Raw genomic sequence first — 7,994 nt, 5'->3', positions numbered from 1 at the left:
TACTACCGAAAAGGAGTCGCTTCATCCTGATTCAATCACCACCTCTCAGGTGAGCACTCCAGACCACTACTTCCGAAAAGGAGTCGCTTCATCCTGATTGAATCACCACCTCTCAGGTGAGCACTCCAGACCACTACTACCGAAAAGGAGTCGCTTCATCCTGATTGAATCACCACCTCTCAGGTGAGCACTCCAGACCACTACTTCCGAAAAGGAGTTGCTTTATCCTGATTGAACCACCACCTCTCAGGTGAGCACTCCAGACCATTACTCCAGAAAAGGAGTCGCTGAGCGATCGGCAGTGTTTGATTGATTGGTCCCCAGTGTAGAGGCGCAGAGGGGCAGATACAACATCCATCTAGGTATTTATGGTACTGAAAAAAACACCCAGCATACAGGACAAGAGAAATGGTACTGTGGAGAGTCCATGTATACAGAATAAGAACAGATACTGAGAATTTTTCCCAGTATACCCAGTCACTAAAATGACCATAGTATCGTTTATTTAAATATAAAATCTATCAGCTTCCAAGCCTGAAATGTGGCGGCTGGTATGAGGTGTGTGATGTCACAGTGAGCTGCAAATGGGTTAAAACCGGACTTCAGTTGTTTGAAAACATTATTGTATTGGGAGCTGACCGAATCACATTGTCAGATTGTGTCTCCTGTGATTATCACTGTTTTTTATTCAATTATTTTGCTATCGTACTATTATTGTATATATTGCTATTATTATTTTCTCTATTAAACATTTTTATTTTTTTCAAGTACACCGGCATCAGTCACCACCACCATGCCATCATGACGTCGGTCCCATGGAAGACAATCCCGTCAGGAAGGCGGAGAGGCTCAAATTGCTCACAGAACAACTTCGGAGGAGACAGGAGGAGGCGGAAAACCGGAGCCGCTCTCCCCCGGAGACAGGTATGCTGGACAACACCCACCATAGTGTAACACCCTTCTTTCCAGGTGCCCTGAAAACATCATGGGGTATGCATACCAGTATCTATATTTTTTGTTATTTTCTGCTAAAAGTAGAAAATGCTTAGAAAAAAATATACTTCAGACCATTACTACTGAAAAGGAGTCGCTTCATCCTGTTTGAGCCACCACCTCTCAGGTGAGCACTCCAGACCATTACTACCCTAAAAGAGTTGCTTTATCCTGATTGAACCACCACCTCTCAGGTGAGCACTCCAGACCACTACTGCCGAAAAGGAGTCGCTTCATCCTGATTGAATCACCACCTCTCAGGTGAGCACTCCAGACCACTACTACCGAAAAGGAGTCGCTTCATCCTGATTGAATCACCACCTCTCAGATGAGCACTCCAGACCACTACTTCCGAAAAGGAGTCGCTTTATCCTGATTGAACCACCACCTCTCAGGTGAGCACTCCAGACCATTACTACCGAAAAGGAGTCGCTTCATCCTGATTGAATCACCATCTCTCAGGTGAGCACTCCAGAGCATTACTCCAGAAAAGGAGTCGCTGAGCGATCAGCAGTGTTTGATCCATTGGTTCTCAGTGTAGAGGCGCCGAGGGGCAGATACAACATCCACTTAGGTATTTATGGTACTGAAAAAAACACCCAGCATACAGGACAAGAGATGTGGTACTGTGGAGAGTCCATGCATACAGAATAAGAACAGATACTGAGAATTATGCCCAGTATACCCAGTCACTAAAATGACCATAGTATCGTTTATTTAAATATAAAATCTATCAGTTTCCAAGCCTGAAATGTGGCGGCTGGTATGAGGTGTGTGATTTCACAGTGAGCTGCAAATCGGTTCAAACCGGACTTCAGTTGTTTGAAAACATTACTGTATTGGGAGCTGACCGAATCACATTGTCAGATTGTGTCTCCTGTGATTATCAGTGTTTTTTATTCAAATATTTTTCTATCGTACTATTATTGTATATATTGCTATTATTATTATCTCTATTAAACATTTTTATTTTTTTCAGGTACACCGGCATCAGTCACCACCACCATGCCATCATGACGTCGGTCCCGTGGAAGACAATCCCGTCAGGAAGGCGGTGAGGCTCAAATTGCTCACAGAACAACTTCGGAGGAGACAGGAGGAGGCAGAAAACCGGAGCCGCTCTCCCCCGGAGACAGGTATGCTGGACAACACCCACCAGAGTGTAACACCCTTCTTTCCAGGTGCCCTGAAAACATCATGGGGCATGCATACCAGTATCTATATTTTTTTGTTATTTTCTGCTAAAAGTAGAAAATGCTTAGAAAAAAATATACTTCAGAGCATTACTACTGAAAAGGATTCGCTTCATCCTGATTGATCCACCACCTCTCATGTGAGCACTCCAGACCATTATTACCCTAAAGGAGTTGCTTTATCCTGATTGAACCACCACCTCTCAGGTGAGCACTCCAGACCACTACTACCGAAAAGGAGTCGCTTCATCCTGATTGAATCACCACCTCTCAGGTGAGCACTCCAGACCACTACTTCCGAAAAGGAGTTGCTTTATCCTGATTGAACCACCACCTCTCAGGTGAGCACTCCAGACCATTACTCCAGAAAAGGAGTCGCTGAGCGATCGGCAGTGTTTGATTGATTGGTCCCCAGTTTAGAGGCACAGAGGGGCAGATACAACATCCATCTAGGTATTTATGGTACTGAAAAAAACACCCAGCATACAGGACAAGAGAAGTGGTACTGTGGTGAGTCCATGCATACAGAATAAGAACAGATACTGAGAATTATGCCCAGTATACCCAGTCACTAAAATGACCATAGTATCGTTTATTTAAATATAAAATCTATCAGTTTCCAAGCCTGAAATGTGGCGGCTGGTATGAGGTGTGTGATGTCACAGTGAGCTGCAAATCGGTTCAAACCGGACTTCAGTTGTTTGAAAACATTATTGTATTGGGAGCTGACCGAATCACATTGTCAGATTGTGTCTCCTGTGATTATCACTGTTTTTTATTCAATTATTTTGCTATCGTACTATTATTGTATATATTGCTATTATTATTTTCTCTATTAAACATTTTTATTTTTTTCAGGTACACCGGCATCAGTCACCACCACCATGCCATCATGACGTCGGTCCCATGGAAGACAATCCCTTCAGGAAGGCGGTGAGGCTCAAAATGCTCAGAGAACAACTTCGGAGGAGACAGGAGGAGGCAGAAAACTGGAGCCGCTCTCCCCCGGAGACAGGTATGCTGGACAACACCCACCATAGTGTAACACCCTTCTTTCCAGGTGCCCTGAAAACATCATGGGGTATGCATACCAGTATCTATATTTTTTGCTATTTTCCGCTAAAAGTAGAAAATGCTTAGAAAAAAATATACTTCAGACCATTACTACTGAAAAGGAGTCGCTTCATCCTGTTTGAGCCACCACCTCTCAGGTGAGCACTCCAGACCATTACTACCCTAAAGGAGTTGCTTTATCCTGATTGAACCACCACCTCTCAGGTGAGCACTCCAGACCACTACTACCGAAAAGGAGTCGCTTCATTCTGATTGAATCACCACCTCTCAGGTGAGCACTCCAGACCACTACTTCCGAAAAGGAGTCGCTTTATCCTGATTGAACCACAACCTCTCATGTGAGCACTCCAGACCATTACTACCGAAAAGGAGTCGCTTTATCCTGATTGAACCACCATCTCTCAGGTGAGCACTCCAGAGGATTACTCCAGAAAAGGAGTCGCTGAGTGATCGGCAGTGTTTGATCCATTGGTTCTCAGTGTAGAGGCGCCGAGGGGCAGATACAACATCCACCTAGGTAAGTATGGTACTGAAAAAAACACCCAGCATACAGGTCAAGAGAAGTGGTACTGTGGAGAGTCCGCGCATACAGAATAAGAACAGATACTGAGAATTATGCCCAGTATACCCAGTCACTAAAATGACCATAGTATCGTTTAATTAAATATAAAATCTATCAGTTTCCAAGCCTGAAATGTGGCGGCTGGAATGAGGTGTGTGATGTCACAGTGAGCTGCAAATCGGTTCAAACCGGACTTCAGTTGTTTGAAAACATTCCTGTATTGGGAGCTGACCGAATCACATTGTCAGACTGTGTCTCCTGCGATTATCAGTGTTTTTTATTAAAATATTTTGCTATTGTATTATTATTGTATATATTGCTGTTATTATTATTATCTCTATTAAACATTTTAATTTTTTTCAGGTACACCGGCATCAGTCACCACCACCATGCCATCATGACGTCGGTCCCGTGGAAGCAATCCCGTCAGGAAGGCGGTGAGGCTCAAATTGCTTACAGAACAACTTTGGAGGAGACAGGAGGAGGCAGAAAACCGGAGCCGCTCTCCCCGAAGACAGGTATGCTGAACAACACCCACCATCGTGTAACACCCTTCTTTCCAGGTGCCCTGAAAACATCATGGGGTATGCATACCAGTATCTATATTTTTTGCTATTTCTGCTAAAAGTAGAAAATGCTTAGAAAAAAATATACTTCAGACCATTACTACTGAAAAGGAGTCGCTTCATCCTGTTTGAGCCACCACCTCTCAGGTGAGCACTCCAGACCATTACTACCCTAAAGGAGTTGCTTTATCCTGATTGAACCACCACCTCTCAGGTGAGCACTCCAGACCACTACTACCGAAAAGGAGTCGCTTCATCCTGATTGAATCACCACCTCTCAGGTGAGCACTCCAGACCACTGCTACCGAAAAGGAGTCGCTTCATCCTGATTGAATCACCACCTCTCAGGTGAGCACTCCAGACCACTACTTCCGAAAAGGAGTCGCTTTATCCTGATTGAACCACCACCTCTCAGGTGAGCACTCCAGACCATTACTACCGAAAAGGAGTCGCTTTATCCTGATTGAACCACCACCTCCCGGTTGAGCACTCCAGACCATTACTCCAGAAAAGGAGTTGCTGAGCGATCGGCAGTGTTTGATCGATTGGTTCCCAGTGTAGAGGCGCAGAGGGGCAGATACAACATCCACCTAGGTATTTATGGTACTGAAAAAAACACCCAGCATACAGGACAAGAGAAGTGGTACTGTGGTGAGTCCATGCATACAGAATTAGAACAGATACTGAAAATTATGCCCAGTATACCCAGTCACTAAAATGACCATAGTATCGTTTATTTAAATATAAAATCTATCAGTTTCCAAGCCTGAAATGTGGCGGCTGGTATGAGGTGTGTGATGTCACAGTGAGCTGCAAATCGGTTCAAACCAGACTTCAGTTGTTTGAAAACATTACTGTATTGGGAGCTGACCGAATCACATTGTCAGACTGTGTCTCCTGTGATTATCACTGTTTTTTATTCAATTATTTTGCTATCGTACTATTATTGTATATATTGCTATTATTATTTTCTCTATTAAACATTTTTATTTTTTTCAAGTACACCGGCATCAATCACCACCACCATGCCATCATGACGTCGGTCCCATGGAAGACAATCCCGTCAGGAAGGCGGAGAGGCTCAAATTGCTCACAGAACAACTTCGGAGGAGACAGGAGGAGGCAGAAAACCGGAGCCGCTCTCCCCCGGAGACAGGTATGCTGGACAACACCCACCATAGTGTAACACCCTTCTTTCCAGGTGCCCTGAAAACATCATGGGGTATGCATACCAGTATCTATATTTTTTGTTATTTTCTGCTAAAAGTAGAAAATGCTTAGAAAAAAATATACTTCAGACCATTACTACTGAAAAGGAGTCGCTTCATCCTGTTTGAGCCACCACCTCTCAGGTGAGCACTCCAGACCATTACTACCCTAAAGGAGTTGCTTTATCCTGATTGAACCACCACCTCTCAGGTGAGCACTCCAGACCACTACTACCGAAAAGGAGTCGCTTCATCCTGATTGAATCACCCCCTCTCAGGTGAGCACTCCAGACCACTACTACCGAAAAGGAGTCGCTTCATCCTGATTGAATCACCACCTCTCAGGTGAGCACTCCAGACCACTACTTCCGAAAAGGAGTCGCTTCATCCTGATTGAATCACCACCTCTCAGGTGAGCACTCCAGACCATTACTACCGAAAAGGAGTAGCTTTATCCTGATTGAACCACCATCTCTCAGGTGAGCACTCCAGACCATTACTCCAGAAAAGGAGTCGCTGAGCGATCGGCAGTGTTTGATCGATTGGTTCTCAGTGTAGAGGTGCCGAGGGGCAGATACAACATCCACGTAGGTAAGTATGGTACTGAAAAAAACACCCAACATACAGGTCAAGAGAAGTGGTACTGTGGAGAGTCCATGCATACAGAATAAGAACAGATACTGAGAATTATGCCCAGTGTACCAAGTCAATAAAATGACCATAGAATCGTTTAATTAAATATAAAATCTATCAGTTTCCAAGCCTGAAATGTGGCAGCTGCTATGAGGTGTGTGATGTCACAGTGAGCTGCAAATCGGTTCAAACCGGACTTCAGTTGTTTGAAAACATTACTGTATTGGGAGCTGACCGAATCACATTGTTTGACTGTGTCTCCTGCGATTATCAGTGTTTTTTACTAAAATATTTCGCTATCGTACTATTATTGTATATGTTGCTATTATTATTATCTCTATTAAACATTTTTATTTATTTCAGGTACACCGGCATCAGTCACCACCACCATGCCATCATGACGTCGGTCCCGTGGAAGGCGATCCCGTCAGGAAGGCGGTGAGGTTCAAATTGCTCACAGAACAACTTCGGAGGAGACAGGAGGAGGCAGAAAACCGGAGCCGCTCTCCCCCGGAGACAGGTATGCTGGACAACACACACCATAGTGTAACACCCTTCTTTCCAGGTGCCCTGAAAACATCATGGGGTATGCATACCAGTATCTATATTTTTTGTTATTTTCTGCTAAAAGTAGAAAATGCTTAGAAAAAAATATACTTCAGACCATTACTACTGAAAAGGAGTCGCTTTATCCTGATTGAATCACCACCTCTCAGGTGAGCACTCCAGACCACTACTACCGAAAAGGAGTCGCTTCATCCTGATTGAATCAACACCTCTCAGGTGAGCACTCCAGACCACGACTACCGAAAAGGAGTCGCTTCATCCTGATTGAATCACCACCTCTCAGGTGAGCACTCCAGACCACTACTTCTGAAAAGGAGTCGCTTTATCCTGATTGAACCACCACCACTCAGGTGAGCACTCCAGACCACTACTACCGAAAAGGAGTCGCTTCATCCTGATTGAATCACCACCTCTCAGGTGAGCACTCCAGACCATTACTACCGAAAAAGAGTCGCTTTATCCTGATTGTACCACCATCTCTCAGGTGAGCACTCCAGAGCATTACTCCAGAAAAGGAGTCGCTGAGCGATCGGCAGTGTTTGATCCATTGGTTCTCAGTGTAGAGGCGCCGAGGGGCAGATACAACATCCACCTAGGTATTTATGGTACTGAAAAAAACACCCAGCATACAGGACAAGAGAAGTGGTACTGTGGAGAGTCCATGCATACAGAATAAGAAGAGATACTGAGAATTATGCCCAGTATACCCAGTCACTAAAATGACCATAGTATCGTTTATTTAAATATAAAATCTATCAGTTTCCAAGTCTGAAATGTGGCGGCTGGTATGAGGTGTGTGATGTCACAGTGAGCTGCAAATCGGTTCAAACCGGACTTCAGTTGTTTGAAAACATTACTGTATTGGGAGCTGACCGAATCACATTGTCAGACTGTGTCTCCTGCGATTATCAGTGTTTTTTACTAAAATATTTTGCTATCGTACTATTATTGTATATGTTGCTATTATTATTATCTCTATTAAACATTTTTATTTATTTCAGGTACACCGGCATCAGTCACCACCACCATGCCATCATGACGTCGGTCCCGTGGAAGGCGATCCCGTCAGGAAGGCGGTGAGGTTCAAATTGCTCACAGAACAACTTCGGAGGAGACAGGAGGAGGCAGAAAACCGGAGCCGCTCTCCCCCGGAGACAGGTATGCTGGACAACACACACCATAGTGTAACACCCTTCTT

Source organism: Lithobates pipiens, unplaced genomic scaffold, assembly GCF_037356315.1.
Source record: "Lithobates pipiens isolate NorthernLeopardFrog02 unplaced genomic scaffold, aLitPip1_a1.2 Scaffold_8, whole genome shotgun sequence".
Classification (NCBI taxonomy): Eukaryota; Metazoa; Chordata; class Amphibia; order Anura; family Ranidae; genus Lithobates; species Lithobates pipiens.
Note: the sequence above shows the minus strand (reverse complement) of the source record.